General features: G+C 48.2%; 1 protein-coding gene across 3 annotated transcripts in view; it reads left to right on the plus strand.

The window, feature by feature from the left end:
- Positions 1–18,130, plus strand: part of GDPD5 (glycerophosphodiester phosphodiesterase domain containing 5) — a 307,956-nt gene that overhangs the window by 205,778 nt on the left and 84,048 nt on the right. The window lies entirely within an intron of this gene.

Genomic DNA, 18,130 nt, shown 5'->3' on the forward strand with positions numbered 1-18,130 from the left:
TTTATTGTGGGTCTGTCTCCTACAGCCCCAGTGTGCTTGTGGCTGTCAGTACGTGTGTGTCGACATGTCTGAGACGGAATGCTCTTCCCAGGAGGAGGCTGGAGTGGGTACAGAGAATACTGTGAGAGTGGCTGTGTCGGCACCACCGACGGATGGTTGGGTGAATATGTTGAGTGTTTTAAATGAAAATGTGACAAAATTGACTAAGAGATTTGATAAATCTGAGTTTAAGAACCAAACATGGAGAAAATCCATGGAAGATGCTTTGTCACAGGTCCAGACCCCTTCGGGGTCGCAGAAACGTGCATTTGCCCAGATAGTAGATACAGATACCGACACGGACTCTGATTCCAGTGTCGACTGTAGTGATGCCAGATTACATCCAAAACTGGCTAAGAGTATTCGGTACATGATTGTGGTGATAAAGGACTTGCTACATATTACTGAGGACCCTGCGGTTCCTGATACTAGGGTCTGTATGTTTAAAGGAAAGAAACCTGAGGTAACGTTTCCTCCCCCTCATGAACTGAACGCACTTTTTGAAAAGGCTTGGGAAAATCCTGACAAAAAGATTCAGGTCCCCAAAAGAATTCCAGTGGCATATCCGTTCCCCTCTGGGGACAGGGAAAGGTGGGAGTCAATCCCCACGGTAGAAAAGGCTTTATCGCGTCTATCCAAAAAGGTGGCGCTTCCGTCCCCTGACATGGCAGTCCTAAAGGATCCTGCGGATCGTAAGCAGGAAAATACACTAAAATCCATTTATGTCGCTACTCAGGCCTGCCGTTGCTTCGGCATGGGTGAGTAGCGCTATTGAAAAGTGGGCAGATAACTTGTCATCTGACGTAGATTCCCTAGACAGGGATAGTGTGCTTTTGACTCTGGGTCACATCAGGGACGCTGCAGCATATTTAAAAGAAGCTGTAAGGGATATTGGCCTTTTGGGTTCAAGGGCCAATGCCATGGCGGTCTCAGCAAGGAGAGCGTTGTGGTTACATCAATGGAATGCTGATGCTGACTCTAAGAAGGCGATGGAGGCTCTATCGTTTAACGGTAAGGTCTTGTTTGGTGACGGCCTCACTGACCTGGTGTCTACGGCTACCGCGGGTAAGTCTTAATTTTTACCTTATGTCTCTGCACAGCAGAAGAAATTGCCTCACTATCAGATGCAGTCCTTTTGGCCCAATAGATTCAAAAAAGGTTGTGGGTCCTCCTTCCTTGCTGCAAGGGGGAGGGGTCGGGGAAAAAGGTCACAGGCTGTGGCAAGTTCCCAGGAGCAGAAGTCCTCTCCGGCTTCTACCAAATCCACTGCATGACGCTGGGGCTCCTCTGCGGGAGTCCGCACCAGTGGGGGCACGTCTCAAGCTCTTCAGCCAGGTCGGGGTACACTCGGACCTGGATAGTAGACATTGTAACCCAGGGGTACAAGTTAGAGTTTCAAAACGTGCCCCCTCACCGATTTTTCAAATCGGCCTTGCCAGCTTCTCTTCCAGAAAGAGAGAGAGTAAGCGCTGCGATACTAAAGTTGTGTCAAAATCAAGTGATTGTCATGGTACCCCGTCTCAACAGGGGAAGGTTTTTATTCGAGCCTGTTCGTGGTCCCGAAGCCTGATGGCTCAGTCAGACCGATTCTAAACCTAAAATCCCTCAATTTCTTTCTGAAAAGATTCAAGTTCAAGATGGAGTCTCTACGAGCAGTGATCTCCAGTCTGGAGGAGGGGGATTTTATGGTGTCGGTCGACATAAAAGATGCATACTTACATGTCCCCATATATCCTCCACATCAGGCTCACCTGAGATTTGCGGTGCAGGGTTGTCATTACCAATTTCAGACGTTGCCGTTTGGTCTATCCACGGCTCTGAGGATTTTCACCAAAGTAATGGCGGAAATGATGGTTCTCCTGCGCAAGCAGGGAATCACAATTATCCCGTACTTGGACGATCTCCTCATAAAGGCGAGGTCCAAGGAGCAATTGTTGAAGAATGTTGCCCTTTCACTGACGATTCTGCAACAACATGGTTGCCTCCTAAATTTGCCAAAATCACAGTTAGATCCAACGACACGGCTGTCGTTCCTGGGTATGATTCTGGATACAGAATTACAGAGTTTTTCTTCCAGTGGAGAAGGCTCTGGAAATACAGAACATGGTAAAACAGATTCTGAAACCGGCAAAGGTGTCAGTTCTTCGCTGCACTCGGTTGCTGGGGAAGATGGTGTCGGCCTACGAGGCCATTCCGTATGGCAGGTTCCATGCCAGGGTGTTTCAGTGGAACCTACTGGACCAGTGGTCTAGGTCTCACCTGGACTATCTCCCAGGACCAGAATTTCACTTCTGTGGTGGCTGCACAGTTCTCACCTTCTGGAAGGACGCAGGTTCGGGATTCAGGACTGTATCCTGGTGACCACAGATGCGAGCCTCCGAGGCTGGGGAGCAGTCACACAGGGAAGAAACTTTCAGGGAAAGTGGTCAAGCCAGAAAGCTTGTCTACACATAAACATTCTGGAATTAAGAGCCATATACAACGGCATACTGCAAGCAGAACATCTTCTTCGAGGTCTGCCGGTCTTGATTCAGTCAGACAACTTGACAGCAGTGGCGTACATAAACCGCCAAGGCGGAACGAAGATCAGAGCGGCGATGGCGGAGGCCACGAAAATTCTTTGCTGGGTGGAAAAGCAGGCCAGCGCTCTGTCAGCGGTCTTCATTCCAGGAGTGGACAACTGGGAAGCAGACTTCCTCAGCAGACACGATCTCCATCCAGGAGAGTGGGATCTTCATCAAGAGGTCTTTGCAGAAGTGACAAGTCGTTGGGGAGTTCCTCAAGTGGACATGATGGCGTCCCGCCTCAACAAGAAACTTCAGAGATATTGTTCCAGGTCAAGGGACCCTCAAGCGATAGCGGTGGACGCCCTAGTGACACCGTGGGTGTTTCAGTCGGTCTATGTGTTCCCTCCACTTCCACTCATTCCAAAGGTGATAAAAATTATAAGAACAACAAGGATTCAGGCGATCCTCATTGTTCCGGATTGGCCAAGAAGGGCCTGGTATCCAGATCTTCAGGAGTTGCTCATAGAAGATCCCTGGCCTCTTCCTCTTCGGGAGGACCTGTTACGACGGGCCGTGCGTGTATCAGGACTTACAGCGGCTGCGTTTGACGGCATGGAGGTTGAGCGCCAGATCCTAGCCCGAAAGGGTATTCCCAGTGAAGTCATTCCTACACTTCTTCAGGCTAGAAAAGAAGTAACGGCAAAGCATTACCACCGTGTTTGGGGAAAATATGTCTCTTGGTGTGAATCCAAGAAGGCTCCAACGGAGGAATTTCACCTGGGGCGTTTGCTCCATTTCCTACAAGCAGGTGTGGATGCGGGCCTAAAGTTAGGCTCTATTAAAGTACAGATTTCGGCCTTGTCGATCTTTTTTCAAAAGGAATTGGCCTCTCTTCCAGAGGTTCAGACCTTCGTAAAAGGCGTGCTGCACATCCAACCTCCCTTTGTGCCCCCAGTGGCACGATGGGACCTCAATGTGGTGTTGCAATTCTTGCAATCACATTTGTTTGAACCTTTGCGCAAGGTTAAGTTATAATTCCTTACTTGGAAAGTGGTCATGTTGTTGGCCTTGGCGTCTGCAAGGCGAGTGTCTGAGTTGGCGAATTTGTCTCACGTGAGCTCCTACTTGATTTTCCATGCTGATAGAGCGGAGTTGAGAACTCGTCAGCAATTTCTGCCAAAAGTGGTTTCATCATTTCATGTTAACCAGCCAATTGTGGTGCCAGTGGCTACTGACGCCCTGGCGGAGTCAAAGTCTCTTGATGTGGTTAGAGCTTTGAAGATCTTTGTCGCCAGAACGGCGCAGTTTAGGAAAACAGAGTCTCTGTTTGTCCTGTGGGCTCCCAACAAGATTGGGGCTCCTGTTTCTAAGCAGACTATTGCGCGTTGGATCTGTAATACGATTCAGCAGGCTCATTCTACGGCAAGATTGCCGTTACCGAAATCGGTGAAAGCCCATTCTACCAGAAATGTGGGCTCATCTTGGGCGGCTGCCCGGTGGGTCTCGGCATTACAGCTTTTCCGAGCTGCTACTTAGTCGGGATCAAACACCTTTGCAAAGTTTTACAAGTTTGATACCCTGGCTGAGGAGGACCTCTTGTTTGGTCAATCGGTGCTGCAGAGTCATCCGCACTCTCCCGCCCGTTCTAGAGCTTTGGTATAAACCCCATGGTTCTTGAAGCATCCCCCGCATCCTCTAGGACGTATGAGAAAATAGGATTTTAATACCTACCGGTAAATCCTTTTCTCTTAGTCCGTAGAGGATGCTGGGCGCCCGTCCCAGTGCGGGCTGTATATGCAGTTATTGGTTATAGTTACACACAGGTTGTGTTGAGTTCAGTCAGTTTGTGACTGATGTTGATCATGCCGTTGCATGCGTTGTTGTTGAATGCCATGTTGTACGGCGTGTTAGTGGTGTGAGCTGGTATGTATCTCACCTTAGTTTAAAATAAATCCTTTTCCTCGAAATGTCCGTCTCCCTGGCCAGAGTTCCTATAACTGGAGTCTGGAGGAGGGGCATAGGGGGAGGAGCCAGTTCACACCCATTCAAAGTCTTACAGTGTGCCCATGTCTCCTGCGGATCCCGTCTATACCCCATGGTTCTTGAAGCATCCCCTGCATCCTCTTCGGACTAAGAAAAGGATTTACCGGTAGGTATTAAAATCCTATTTTATTTTTTTTTAACTAATTTTTAATTGTTTTCCTTGTTTATATTTTGGTTACCCTTTGCACATGTTGCCCCATGAGTGTGTGTGCACGGCTTTGTAAATCTATTATAACTACCTCCCCATTGTGTTAGATTTTTAGTCCTTTTTCAATCCCAGCCTGTAACATGGCAGTTAGGAGCTGATTGGCTGAAACTTTATCTCTCTCCAAGGCGTAGTAGATCTCCCCCTACTGTATGTGTGTATGCACTTTAATGGTTGTGAGACACTTGGGTGGTGCCTATTGGTTTACAACATACAGTGACCCTCATTCAGAGGTAAAGTCGCAGCGTGGGCGCAACTTTACTCCAATGCTGCAGCCAATGGGCTTCCTACTGAGGCACCCACTGGCAGCGGCGCTAACCCGCTGCTGTGCGTACCAAGACGCAACATCGGTGTCCCCGTGTGACCAGTCAGACTAGGGATGGACAACTGCTGTCCCCAGATGGATAATATGAATCTTGGATTATGTACTGGAAAAGCCATCGGCGCGGCAGAATCCATCGATGATATTTATCATGCACGTGATATAAATAAATCCATCAGCTCCTGACTGGAATAATCGATGTTTAGTGAAGACAGCCGGACTGGCGAGTACTATAGCACTGTGAGTAAGTCAGCAGGGTGACTGTATCTCAGTGTGAATGACGGCTCATTGGGCCCCCCCCCCCCCCCCTCCCTTTACTGACATGTAACAAGCGCTCCTGACACAACCTCTCCATTGCTCTGTGTTAGGGCAGGGGTGGGAGATATTCGGCTGTCAGCCCCGCTTCAGTGCTCCTGCTGACAGGCCTCCCAGAGCGAAGCTTGCCCAGCAGTCAGCAATGTCGGGGTAACATTTCCTCTAGAAGACCTTGTTCTGCGGATTTCTTCCAAGTCTGCAGAAAGTGACACTTCTAGTAACTGTGGGGGGTTTATTGCTGGGGAGGGGCTGAGGGCGTCTTGTGTAAATCTAGATCTATTACTCGATGTTTCTTTCCCAGTAATACTCCCATAGCCCAGCCACAGCAGAAGCACTGCTTTCCAATCCCCCTGCTCTCATCCAGCCCGTACCCCATATCAGCGGCGTCCCACTGGGAGCTACATCGCTGCGCTGGTAATCCAATCCCCCCAGTGGAAACACAAATTAGGGAAGCGCGAGTGCAAGGCAAAACATCTGTAATTAATAGGGAGAGCAGGTTGGTGTATTAACCCCTTCACTGTGGAAGATGAGTGGGACTCGTCCACCCAACATCAGACAGCAAGAGACGAGTCCAGCTTGTTATCCGTAGCAGCAGGTGTTAACTACCCCCCCACCAGAATAATTTTGCTTTTGTGGATATTGATTGTGACTCAGAGTGAAGTTCTTAACTTTTTGTGCTCATATCCGCACACCCCAGGTGCTGACGCTCTAGTTACCTGCCCCCAACCTCCACGAAGGAGTCAGAAGCCAGTGTGGGTTTAATTTACTCCCCCCCACCCCCCCCCCCACCCACCCACCCAATACCATGCCCCTACCAGTGAGACGCATCTCTGTCCCCTCTAACATACCACAATCGCACAAGTGTACAGCTCACTGCTGACCATAAGAGCCACAGCTCCTTAAACACACTGTGCTGCAGTGAGCATTATTTTATTGCCTGCTGATGATTCTGTTTTCACCGTCTTCAAAACTGGAGATGCGCTGATGAAGAGGAAAAGGAGATTGATCGCAGAAAGGTTCTCGGCAGCGTCTGTGCGGTCTCTGGTACATTAGTTCGTCAGGGTGAAATTCTCTTCCTGCAATTTCCTATCCTCTCCCCGTGTATAATGCACAATGATCTATACACCGCGCGCATGGCTTTTCAGCTAGAATGTAGCTTCCAATTTTAGATGTCTCCTTGTCATGTGTTAGCACTGAGGACAGAACGGCTGACGGGGTCACTTGTCTTATTATTCATCTTTTCCATAGATTTCTCCTTCCTGCACTTCTCGATTGCCTCTCTTCTCTCCTCCGCTCTGTGCAGTGGGAATATGTGTTTTTACCTCCTCGTAAGTGAAATGAATCCGTTTTAGGACATGATTGAAATTGATTCACAAAAGGTTTAAATTGTATGGTAAAAAAAATAAAAATCTATATTGTATGTTCTAATAACGGAAGGAAAAGTTCTCAGTCGCCTGTGCTGGGAAATGACTGTGGTAGACGTCCTATGTTACAGTATAGCACTCTGTTTTGCAAACTAGATCGATCGTGGTAGGAAAAATTCCAAATCTTCTTGGGGTTTCTTCTTTGTGCAGGTTCTTAAGAGGATGCGCTAGCCATTTATGGTAGAAAAATAAAAAGATACAGATTTTGTCGTCCTGCAAGATAGTGCACCACAAATAGTATTCAAAGATTGTTATGGCATGTTTTTACACACCTTGGCCACCATGATTTCCTGACCTCAGCCCATGCAAGTTTTGGGTGTAAAGACCGCATTAGACAAGTGCTGGTTATGCTGGAATCCTGTTCTTCAAATTGAAAATGTGGTTGACCACAGTGGAGTACACATTCACAATTGTAGCGCTCTTTAAGTGATTTTTATCGACACCTGGTGACAAAATATGAGACTAACATGTCTTTTTCTTTTGAAGTACCTGTTGTCGAACATTTTTTCATTACTAGCCTTAGAGCTTAGTACACAGCGCTCTAAGTAAGGATACTTTAATTGTAACTGCCATGTGTGTACATATAAATGTATTAGAAAACTTGCATATCTATATCGCTGTAGCTATAAAAAGCATTCATGGACATATGGTGAAAAGGGTCAGTTGTTGTCCAGACCAAACACCACAAGAAGAACTGTGACTTTGAGTATTCCAGATGGGGGATATGAGTATCTCAAAACTGTTGCTCTTCTGGGAATTCCATGCACAACAGTCTGTAGATGTTACAGATAATGGTGTGCAAAACCAATATCATCCAGAGGTCATCAGTTCTGCTGGTGAAAACACCTTGTTAGAAGAGAGGCCAGACGAGAATGTCCAGGCTGGTTTAAGTGGAGAGGAAGGCGACAGTAACTGATATAACCATACCGTGTAAAAGTGTTAAACAGAAGGCATCCTTAAACTTACGGTACGTCCAACCTTGAAGTGGATGGTCTGCAGCAGCAGAAGACCACACTGGCCGCCTGTCTGCTAAGGACAGGACACTGAGGGTGCAGTGGGCACGGGTTCGCCAACACTGGTCAACTAGAATATTGTAAAAACGTTACCTGCTCTGATTAATCTCCATCTCTGCTGCGGCATGTACCTGAGTGTTACCTATAGTTTCTGCCACATGTGCTAGTGTTAAATATTAAGTGTCAGCATGTGCTCTGCTGGTGGTGCAAACTGCAGACCCCTTGCTACGTCCGTCTCCAACTTTGCAGAACCTTCCGTTACCTTGGCTTAAGTTAAGTAGTGAGAATGGATGAGGGAGGGTTTCCATCTATTTGCTATAGGGGAGAGGTTATATAAAAGGTATATTGCAGAGGTTCCCAAACTGGGGTTCCTCGGGACACTTGCAGGGGTGCCCTGGGTTGGTGTTCCAGGACCAATTCAAATTATTCATGGTCCATATAATAGGCAAAACCAATGCTGGTGGCTGCCAGTCATAAAATATGTGACCAAACAGAAGCAAATCTTGTCCCTCACCACACAACTGACCCTAAGGATGACATGTAAACGCGATCTACTTTAATGTAATATTTCTTTCTCTATCGTCCTAGTGGATGCTGGGGTTCCTGAAAGGACCATGGGGAATAGCGGCTCCGCAGGAGACAGGGCACAAAAAGTAAAGCTTTAGGATCAGGTGGTGTGCACTGGCTCCTCCCCCTATGACCCTCCTCCAAGCCTCAGTTAGATTTTTGTGCCCGGCCGAGAAGGGTGCAATCTAGGTGGCTCTCCTAAAGAGCTGCTTAGAAAAGTTTAGCTTAGGTTTTTTATTTTACAGTGAGTCCTGCTGGCAACAGGATCACTGCAACGAGGGACTTAGGGGAGAAGAAGTGAACTCACCTGCGTGCAGGATGGATTGGCTTCTTGGCTACTGGACATTAGCTCCAGAGGGACGATCACAGGTACAGCCTGGATGGTCACCGGAGCCTCGCCGCCGGCCCCCTTGCAAATGCTGAAACGAGAAGAGGTCCAGAATCGGCGGCAGAAGACTCCTCAGTCTTCTTAAGGTAGCGCACAGCACTGCAGCTGTGCGTCATTTTCCTCTCAGCACACTTCACACGGCAGTCACTGAGGGTGCAGGGCGCTGGGAGGGGGGCGCCCTGGGAGGCAAATGAAAACCTTTTTTGGCTAAAAATACCTCACATATAGCCTCCGGGGGCTATATGGAGATATTTAACCCCTGCCAGAATCCGTTAAGAGCGGGAGACGAGGCCGCCGAAAAAGGGGCGGGGCCTATCTCCTCAGCACACAGCGCCATTTTCCCTCACAGAAAGGCTGGAGGGAAGGCTCCCAGGCTCTCCCCTGCACTGCACTACAGAAACAGGGTTAAAACAGAGGGGGGGGCACTAATTTGGCGTTAGAAATATATAAAAAAGATGCTATAAGGGAAAACACTTATATAAGGTTGTCCCTATATAATTATAGCGTTTTTGGTGTGTGCTGGCAAACTCTCCCTCTGTCTCTCCAAAGGGCTAGTGGGTCCTGTCCTCTATCAGAGCATTCCCTGTGTGTGTGCTGTGTGTCGGTACGTGTGTGTCGACATGTATGAGGACGATGTTGGTGAGGAGGCGGAGCAATTGCCTGTAATGGTGATGTCACTCTCTAGGGAGTCGACACCGGAATGGATGGCTTATTTAGGGAATTACGTGATAATGTCAACACGCGCCAAGGTCGGTTGACGACATGAGACGGCCGACAAACAATTAGTACCGGTCCAGACGTCTCAAAAACACCGTCAGGGGTTTTAAAACGCCCGTTTACTTTAGTCGGTCGACACAGACACAGACAGGGACACTGAATCCAGTGTCGACGGTGAATAAACAAACGTATTCCTTATTAGGGCCACACGTTAAGGGCAATGAAGGAGGGTTACATATTTCTGATACTACAAGTACCACAAAAGAGGGTATTATGTGGGATGTGAAAAAACTACCGTAGTTTTTCCTGAATCAGATAAATTAAATGAAGTGTGTGATGATGCGTGGGTTCCCCCCGATAGAAAATATGGGCGGTATACCCTTTCCCGCCAGAAGTTAGGGCGCTTTGGGAAACACCCCTTAGGGTGGATAAGGCGCTCACACGCTTATCAGAACAAGTGGCGGTACCGTCTATAGATAGGGCCGTCCTCAAGGAGCCAGCTGACAGGAGGCTGGAAAAATATCATAAAAAGTATATACACACATACTGGTGTTATACTGCGACCAGCGATCGCCTCAGCCTGGATGGGCAGAGCTGGGGTGGCTTGGTCGGATTCCCTGACTAAAAATATAGAGCATTTAAAGGATGTATTTCTATATATGCGAGATGCACAGAGGGATATTTGCACTCTGGCATCAAGAGTAAGTGCGATGTCCATATCTGCCAGAAGATGTTTATGGACACGACAGTGGTCAGGTGATGCAGATTCCAAACGGCACAAAGGTGTATTGCCGTATAAAGGAAGAGGAGTTATTTGGGGTCGGTCCATCGGACCTGGTGGCCACGGCAACTGCTGGAAAATCCACCGTTTTTACCCTAAGTCACATCTCTGCAGAAAAAGACACCGTCTTTTCAGCTTCAGTCCTTTCGTCCCTATAAGAGTCATATCTGCCCAGGGATAGAGGAAAGGGAAGAAGACTGCAGCAGGCAGCCCATTCCCAGGAACAGAAGCGTTCCACCGCTTCTGACAAGCTCTCAGCATGACGCTGAGACCGTACAGGACCCCTGGATCCTACAAGTAGTATCCCAGGGGTACAGTTTGGAATGTCGAGACGTTTCCCCTGCGCAGGCTCCTGAAGTCTGCTTTACCAAGGTCTCCCTCCGACAAGGAGGCAGTATGGGAAAAAATTCACGAGCTGTATTCCCAGCAGGTGATAATTAAATTACCCCTCCTACAACAAGAAAAGGGGTATTATTCCACACTATATTGTGGTACTGAAGCCAGAAGGCTAGGTGTGACCTATTCTAAATCTAAAAAAATTTGAACACTTACAAAGGTTCAAATCAAGATGGAGTCACTCAGAGCAGTGATAACGAACCGGGAAGTAGGGGACTATCTGGTGTCCCGAGACATCAGGGATGCTTACCTCCATGTCCCAAATTTGCCCTTATCACTAAGGGTACCTCAGGTTCGTGGTACAGAACTGTCACTATCTGTTTCAGACGCTGCCGTTTGGATTGTCTACGGCACCCCGGGTCTTTACCAAGGTAATGGCCGAAATGATGGTTCTTCTTCGAAGAAAAGGCGTCTTAATTATCCCTTACTTGGACGATCTCCTGATAAGGGCAAAGTCCAGGGAACAGTTGGAGGTCGGAGTAGCACTATCTCGGATACTGTTACAACAGCAGGGGTGGATTCTAAATATTCCAAAATCGCAGCTGATCCCGACAACAAGTCTCCTGTGCTTAGGGATGATTCTGGACACAGTCCAGAAAAAGGTGTTTCTCCCGGAAGAGAAAGCCAGGGAGTTATCCGAGCTAGTCAGGAACCTCCTAAAATCAGTGCATCATTGCACAAGGGCCATGGTAAAAAAAAATGGTGACTTCCTTCGAAGCAATTCCAGTCAGCAGATTTCATGCAAGAACTTTTCAGTGGGATCTGCTGGACAAATGGTCCGGATCGCATCTTCAGATGCATCAGCGGATAACCCTATATCCAAGGACAAGGGTGTCTCTCCTGTGGTGGTTACAGAGTGCTCATCTTCTAGAGGGCTGCAGATTCGGCATTCAGTTTTGGATGTTGGTGACCACGGAGGCCAGCCCGAGAGGCTGGGGAGCAGTCACACAAGGAAAAAATTTCCAGGGAGTGTGATCAAGTCTGGAGATTTTTCTCCACATAAATATAGCCAAGGGTAAATTTATAATGCTCTAAGCTTAGCAAGACCTCTGCTTCAAGGTCAGCCGGTATTGATCCAGTGGGATAAAACATCACGGCAGTCGCCCACGTAAATAGACAGGGCGGCACAAGAAGCAGGAGGGCAGTGGCAAAAACTGCAAGGACTTTTCGCTGGGCGGAAAATCATGTGATAGCACTGTCGGCAGTGTTTCATTCCGGGAATGGAAACTGGGAAGCAGACTTCCTCAGTAGGCACGACCTCCACCCGGCAGAGTGGGAACTTCATGGGGAAGTTTTCCACATAATTGTAAACCGTTGGGAATTACCAACGGTGGACATGATGGCGTCCCGTCTGAACAAAAAAACGGGACAGGTATTGCGCCAGGTTAAGAGACCCTCAGGCAATAGCTGTGGACGTTCTGGTAACACCGTGGGTGTACCAGTCGGTGTATGTGTTCCATCCTCTGCTTTTCATACCTAAGGTACTGAGAATTATAAGACGTAGAGGAGTAAGAACTATACTCATGGCTCCGGATTGGCCAAGAAGGACTTGGTACCCGGAACTTCAAGAGATGCTCACAGAGGACTTATGGCCTCTGCCGCTAAGAAGGGACTTGTTTCAGCAAGTACCATGTCTGTTCCAAGACTTACCGCAGCTGCGTTTGACGGCATGGCGGTGGAACGCCGGATCCTAAGGGAAAAGGCATTCAGGAAGAGGTCATTCCTACCCTGGTCAAAGCCAGAAAGGAGGTGACCGCACAACATTATCACCACATGTGGCGAAAATATGTTGCGTGGTGTGAGGCCAGGAAGGCCCCACGAAGAAATTTCACCTCGGTCGATTCCTGCATTTCTTGCAAACAGGAGTGTCTATGGGCCTCAAATTGGGGTCCATTAAGGTTCAAATTTCGGCCCTGTCGATTTTTCTTCCAGAAAGAATTGGCTTCAGTTCCTGAAGTCCAGAAGTTTGTCAAGGGAGTATTGCATATACAACCCCCTTTTGTGCCTCCAGTGGCACTGTGGGATCTCAACGTAGTTCTGGGATTCCTCAAAACACATTGGTTTAAAACCAGTCAAATCTGTGGATTTGAAGCATCTCACATGGAAAGTGAACATGCTCTTGGACCTGGCCTGGACCAGGCGAGTGTCAAATTGGTGGTTTTTTTCTCAAAAAAGCCCATATCTGTTTGTCCATTCGGACAGGGCAGAGCTGCGGACTCGTCCCCAGTTCTCTCCCTAAGGTGGTGTCAGTGTTTCACCTGAACCAGCTTATTGTGGTGTCTTGCGCCTACTAGGGACTTGGAGGACTCCAAGTTGCTAGATGTGGTCAGGGCCCTGAAAATATAGGTTCCAGGACGGCTGGAGTCAGGAAAACTGACTTGCTGTTATCCTGTATGCACCCAACAAACTGGGTGCTCTTGCTTTTAAGCAGACTTTTGCTAGTTGGATGTGTAATACAATTCAGCTTGCACATTCTGTGGCAGGCCTGCCACAGCCAAAATATGTAAATGCCCATTCCACAAGGAAGGTGGGCTCATCTTGGGCGGCTGCCCGAGGGGTCTCGGCTTTACAACTTTGCCGAGCGGCTATTTAGTCAGGGGCAAACACGTTTGTAAAATCCTACAAATTTGATACCCTGGCTAAGGAGGACCTGGAGTTCTCTCATTCGGTGCTGCAGAGTCATCCGCACTCTCCCGCCCGTTTGGGAGCTTTGGTATAATCCCCATGGTCCTTTCAGGAACCCCAGCATCCACTAGGACGATAGAGAAAATAAGAATTTACTTACCGATAATTCTATTTCTCGGAGTCCGTAGTGGATGCTGGGCGCCCATCCCAAGTGCGGATTATCTGCATTACTTGTACATAGTTACAAAAATCGGGTTATTATTGTTGTGAGCCATCCTTTCAGAGGCTCCGCTGTTATCATACTGTTAACTGGGTTCAGATCACAGGTTGTACAGTGTGATTGGTGTGGCTGGTATGAGTCTTACCCGGGATTCATAAATCCTTCCTTATTGTGTACGCTCGTCCGGGCACAGTACCTAACTGAGGCTTGGAGGAGGGTCATAGGGGGAGGAGCCAGTGCACACCACCTGATCCTAAAGCTTTACTTTTTGTGCCCTGTCTCCTGCGGAGCCGCTATTCCCCATGGTCCTTTCAGGAACCCCAGCATCCACTACGGACTCCGAGAAATAGAATTATCGGTAAGTAAATTCTTATTTTCTAAATTTCTCAATAAGAAATTTTTGGCCTAGGGGTGCCGTGAAAAAAATTCTGATATTCTAGGGCGCCGTGATTCAAAAAAGTTTGGAAACCACTGGTATATTGTATAAATGTGGGCGATCCGTGCTTATTGAGGCAAAATCCCAGTTGTAGACGCTCTAGTGTCCCTAGCATGTTATATATAGTAGCATTCAGGATTCAACGCGAATAGTATAACAAACAAGGTTCCGTAAAATGTTCCACTAGGAGGAATTCAAACAATTGGTGACATTTGAAGCCAAGGCTCCGCTGTAAGAAAGAATATATTACACACACACACACCCCCTCCATCTTTATGTTCTCTCTAGGACTCCTGGAAATTCTCCCATTACCTCCTGCAGCCGGCACAGATGCCGCTGTTCTCTGTAAGCGTTAGTGTGTGACATCTCCTCTATCTGCGTACAATGCCATAACGTGTGCAGTGAATTTGTTATATTGCGGTTTGTTATATTGAGAGCGCAGTAGTCCATGATGATCACAAATGTCCTGGTTTTAGGAGCATAGGTATCAAGTAGACATGTGGTCTGATACTCTGATATATAAATGTTTTATACTTTTCTTTATTTGTACTTTGTTCATCTGGGGTGTAAGATCGCGGGTGTTACTTGCTGAGGTTTTAGTGTAATGTAAAATATATTACTTCTATAATATGATTTAATTAGTGGTTATGGACCTGGCATCAACCTCCCCTTGATGCTGCCTCCATGTCCTCCGTCCCCCTCCTTCCTACTCTCCATATACTCCATACTCCCTCACTCCTACTCTTCTCAAGCTCTCCAACCACTCCTTTCTACATTCCTCACGCTCTCCGCCCCCCTCCTCCTACTCTCCACATGGTCTCTGCCCCCTCCCTCCTACTCTCCATACGCTCTCCGCCCACCTCACTCCTACCTTCCTCACACTCTCTGCCTGCTCATTCCTACTCTTCTCACAGTCCCTGCCCCCTCACTCGTCCTCTCCGCATGCTCATTCCTACTTTCAATGCGCTCTCTGCTCCTACCCTCCTACTCTCCACGTTGCTCTCTGCCCCCTCGCTCCTACTCCTCTATGCGCTCTCAGTCCCCTCACTCTTACTCCTCTATATGCTCTCTGCCACCTCCCTCCTATTCTCCACACGCTATCTGCCTGCTCATTCCTACTCTCAACACGCTCTCCACCCCCTCACTCCTGCTCCATGTTCTCCTCCCCCTCACTCCTACTCTCCACAGGCTCTCCTCCCCCTCACTCCTACTCTCCACAGGCTCTCCTCCCCCTCACTCCTACTCTCCACAGGCTCTCCTCCCCCTCACTCCTACTCTCCACAGGCTCTCCACCCCCTCACTCCTACTCTCCACAGGCTCTCCTCCCCCTCACTTCTACTCTCCACAGGCTCTCCTCCCCCTCACTCCTACTCTCCACAGGCTCTCCACCCCCTCACTCCTGCTCCATGTTCTCCTCCCCCTCACTCCTACTCTCCACACGTTCTCCTCCTCCTCACTTCTACTCTCCACAGGCTCTCCACCTGCTCATTGCTACTCTCCTCACGCTCTCCACCCCCTCACTACTGCTCCATGTTCTCCTCCTCCTCCTCACTCCTACTCTCCACAGGCTGTCCTCCCCCTCACTCCTACTCTCCACAGGCTCTCCTCCCCCTCACTCCTACTCTCCACAGGCTCTCCTCCCCCTCACTGCTACTCTGCACAGGCTTTCCTCCCCCTCACTGCTACTCTCCACAGGCTCTCCTCCCCCTCACTTCTACTCTCCACAGGCTCTCCTCCCCCTCACTTCTACTCTCCACATGCTCTCCTCCCCCTCACTCCTACTCTCCACATGCTCTCCTCCCCCTCACTCCTACTCTCAACACGCTCTCCACCCCCTCACTCCTGCTCCATGTTCTCCTCCCCCTCACTCCTACTCTCCACACGCTCTCCTCCCCCTCACTGCTACTCTCCACACGCTCTCCTCCTCCTCCTCCTCACTGCTACTCTCCACAGGCTCTCCTCCTCCTCCTCCTCACTGCTACTCTCCACTTGCTCTCCTCCTCCTCACTGCTACTCTCCACAGGCTCTCCTCCTGCTCATTCCTACTCTCCTCACGCGATCCTGCCCCTCACTCCTATTCTCCATACTCCCTACGCTCCCTCACTCCTTCTCTACTCACGCACTCCTCACCCTCATTCCTACTCTCCATACTCTATCCATCCGCTTATTCCCACTCTCCTCACGCTCTCCTAACCCTCCCTTCTACTTTCCTCGCGCTCTCCGCCCCCTCCGGCCTGCTCATTCCTACTCATCACACGCTCTCTGCCCCCTCATTCCTATTGTCCACACGCTCTCCGCCCTCTTCCTCCTACTCTCCACATCACTCTCTGCTCTTACTCTCCATACTCTCTCCGCATCCTCGCTCCTACTGTCCACATGCTTCACCCCCTCCCTCCTACTCTCCGCCCACTCATTCCCACTCCAACACACTCTCAGCCCCCTCACTACTACTCTCCTCACGCTCTCCGCCTGCTCATTCCTACTCTCCACACGCTCTCCGCCCCACTCACTCCTACTCTCCACACGCTTGCCACCATCTTCCTCCCACCATCTCCGCAAACGTGCATGATGACCTATTTTAAATAGGAGTCCAATTTTACATTAATAGATACACAACCATGTGTAATGCAAAAATAACAAAATACATATTCACGTTAGTATATTATCATGCGATGGAATTTGCTAGTGCTACATAAGTAGATGTTCATTTATATAAAATATATTTTATTTATTATGTAAGAAGTGACATTTTAATCATAAGGAAAGTATTGCATAATACACCTACTGTTTGTGAGGAGTCCAAGCTGGAAAACCTCCCCCAGCAGTCACGGTGCTTGTCGGCCGGTATGGGGCTGTTATGTGGTTGGTGTTTCGTTCAGAGGCCATCATGCTAGGTTTTGCAGGGTGGGGGTGATTGCAGGTAAGGGACTCTCCTGGCTCCCCCTGTTGGAACCATACTTGTTTTCTTCCCATGGTAAACGTATAATCTTAACACAGTACAGTATGTTTGATGTGTGTCTTGGGTTCTTCGTCATCGCACAGAGCATCATACAGTACCATCTGATCTTTGGGTAAATTTGCTTGGACACGCTCCTAGGGAAGGTCGCAGCTGCATTTTATTTATTAAGTAATTATATAGCGCGCACACATTCTGCAGCACTTTGCCTATAGAATATTATTGGAGGAAACAGGAGCACCCAGGGGAAACCCATCCAAGCAAAAGGAGAACATACAAACTCCACCCAGGCGGATTATGACTGGGAATTGAACTCTTGACCTCAGTGCTGTGAGGTAGTAATATAAACACAAAGCAACCATGCTCTTCCAGACCATGCCACTAAATCACATATTTGTAATGCAATGCAAGTTTGAAGTGTCCATTGTGGGGACGGCCATTTTGTGAGCGTGTAGCCTGTCCATTCACTGCAAAAGAAACTTGTTATTTTTTTTAACAGCTTTTAAAGCCAAGCACATTTAGGCTATACACAGTGTATTTTTAGATGAACGTTACAATCTCTTCACTTATTTTATCAGCGCGTTTGGTGAAGGCCACAGATTAGCGCCTGTGTTTTGCTAATGCAACTTAACCTCGATTTTCTTATCTAAATGATGTTCTGGTCAAATAAACGATTGATATCAGGGCTTGTAGAGACAGAAGAGAATGTTAATTCAGAGTTGCTGAAATATTTCACATCCTGCTTGTCAGTCCACAGAAAATTGGGGTCACTTTCACAGAGAGCTGAGGCTTGCCGTTAATTAACCCACTGTTGTTCCTGGACAATATTACTTACTGGAGGGAGGTGCAGTCCTATAAAATGTGGTTTTATTTTGCACATTTATAATTTTTATAGTGTTTTATCCATGACTACATTTAAACATGCATACATTTTTGCTTTTAACTATCCGCCCAATTAATCAATGGTTAATATGCTCCATTCTGGTTAAAATACAGCACTTCTCAATTCCGTTTACATGTCTTTGTACCATTTTATAGACCCTACTCCCCCGTATGGTGTTTAAGGCTACAGTATATATGTGATGCAGGCCTCTGCTGGGCTCCAGTCATAGTTTGTCTGCACACCTCCTCAACTATAATTTATATAAGTTGGCCACACAGGTGGTCCTGACAGGC

This window comes from Pseudophryne corroboree, chromosome 2 (assembly GCF_028390025.1).
Source record: "Pseudophryne corroboree isolate aPseCor3 chromosome 2, aPseCor3.hap2, whole genome shotgun sequence".
Classification (NCBI taxonomy): domain Eukaryota; kingdom Metazoa; phylum Chordata; class Amphibia; order Anura; family Myobatrachidae; genus Pseudophryne; species Pseudophryne corroboree.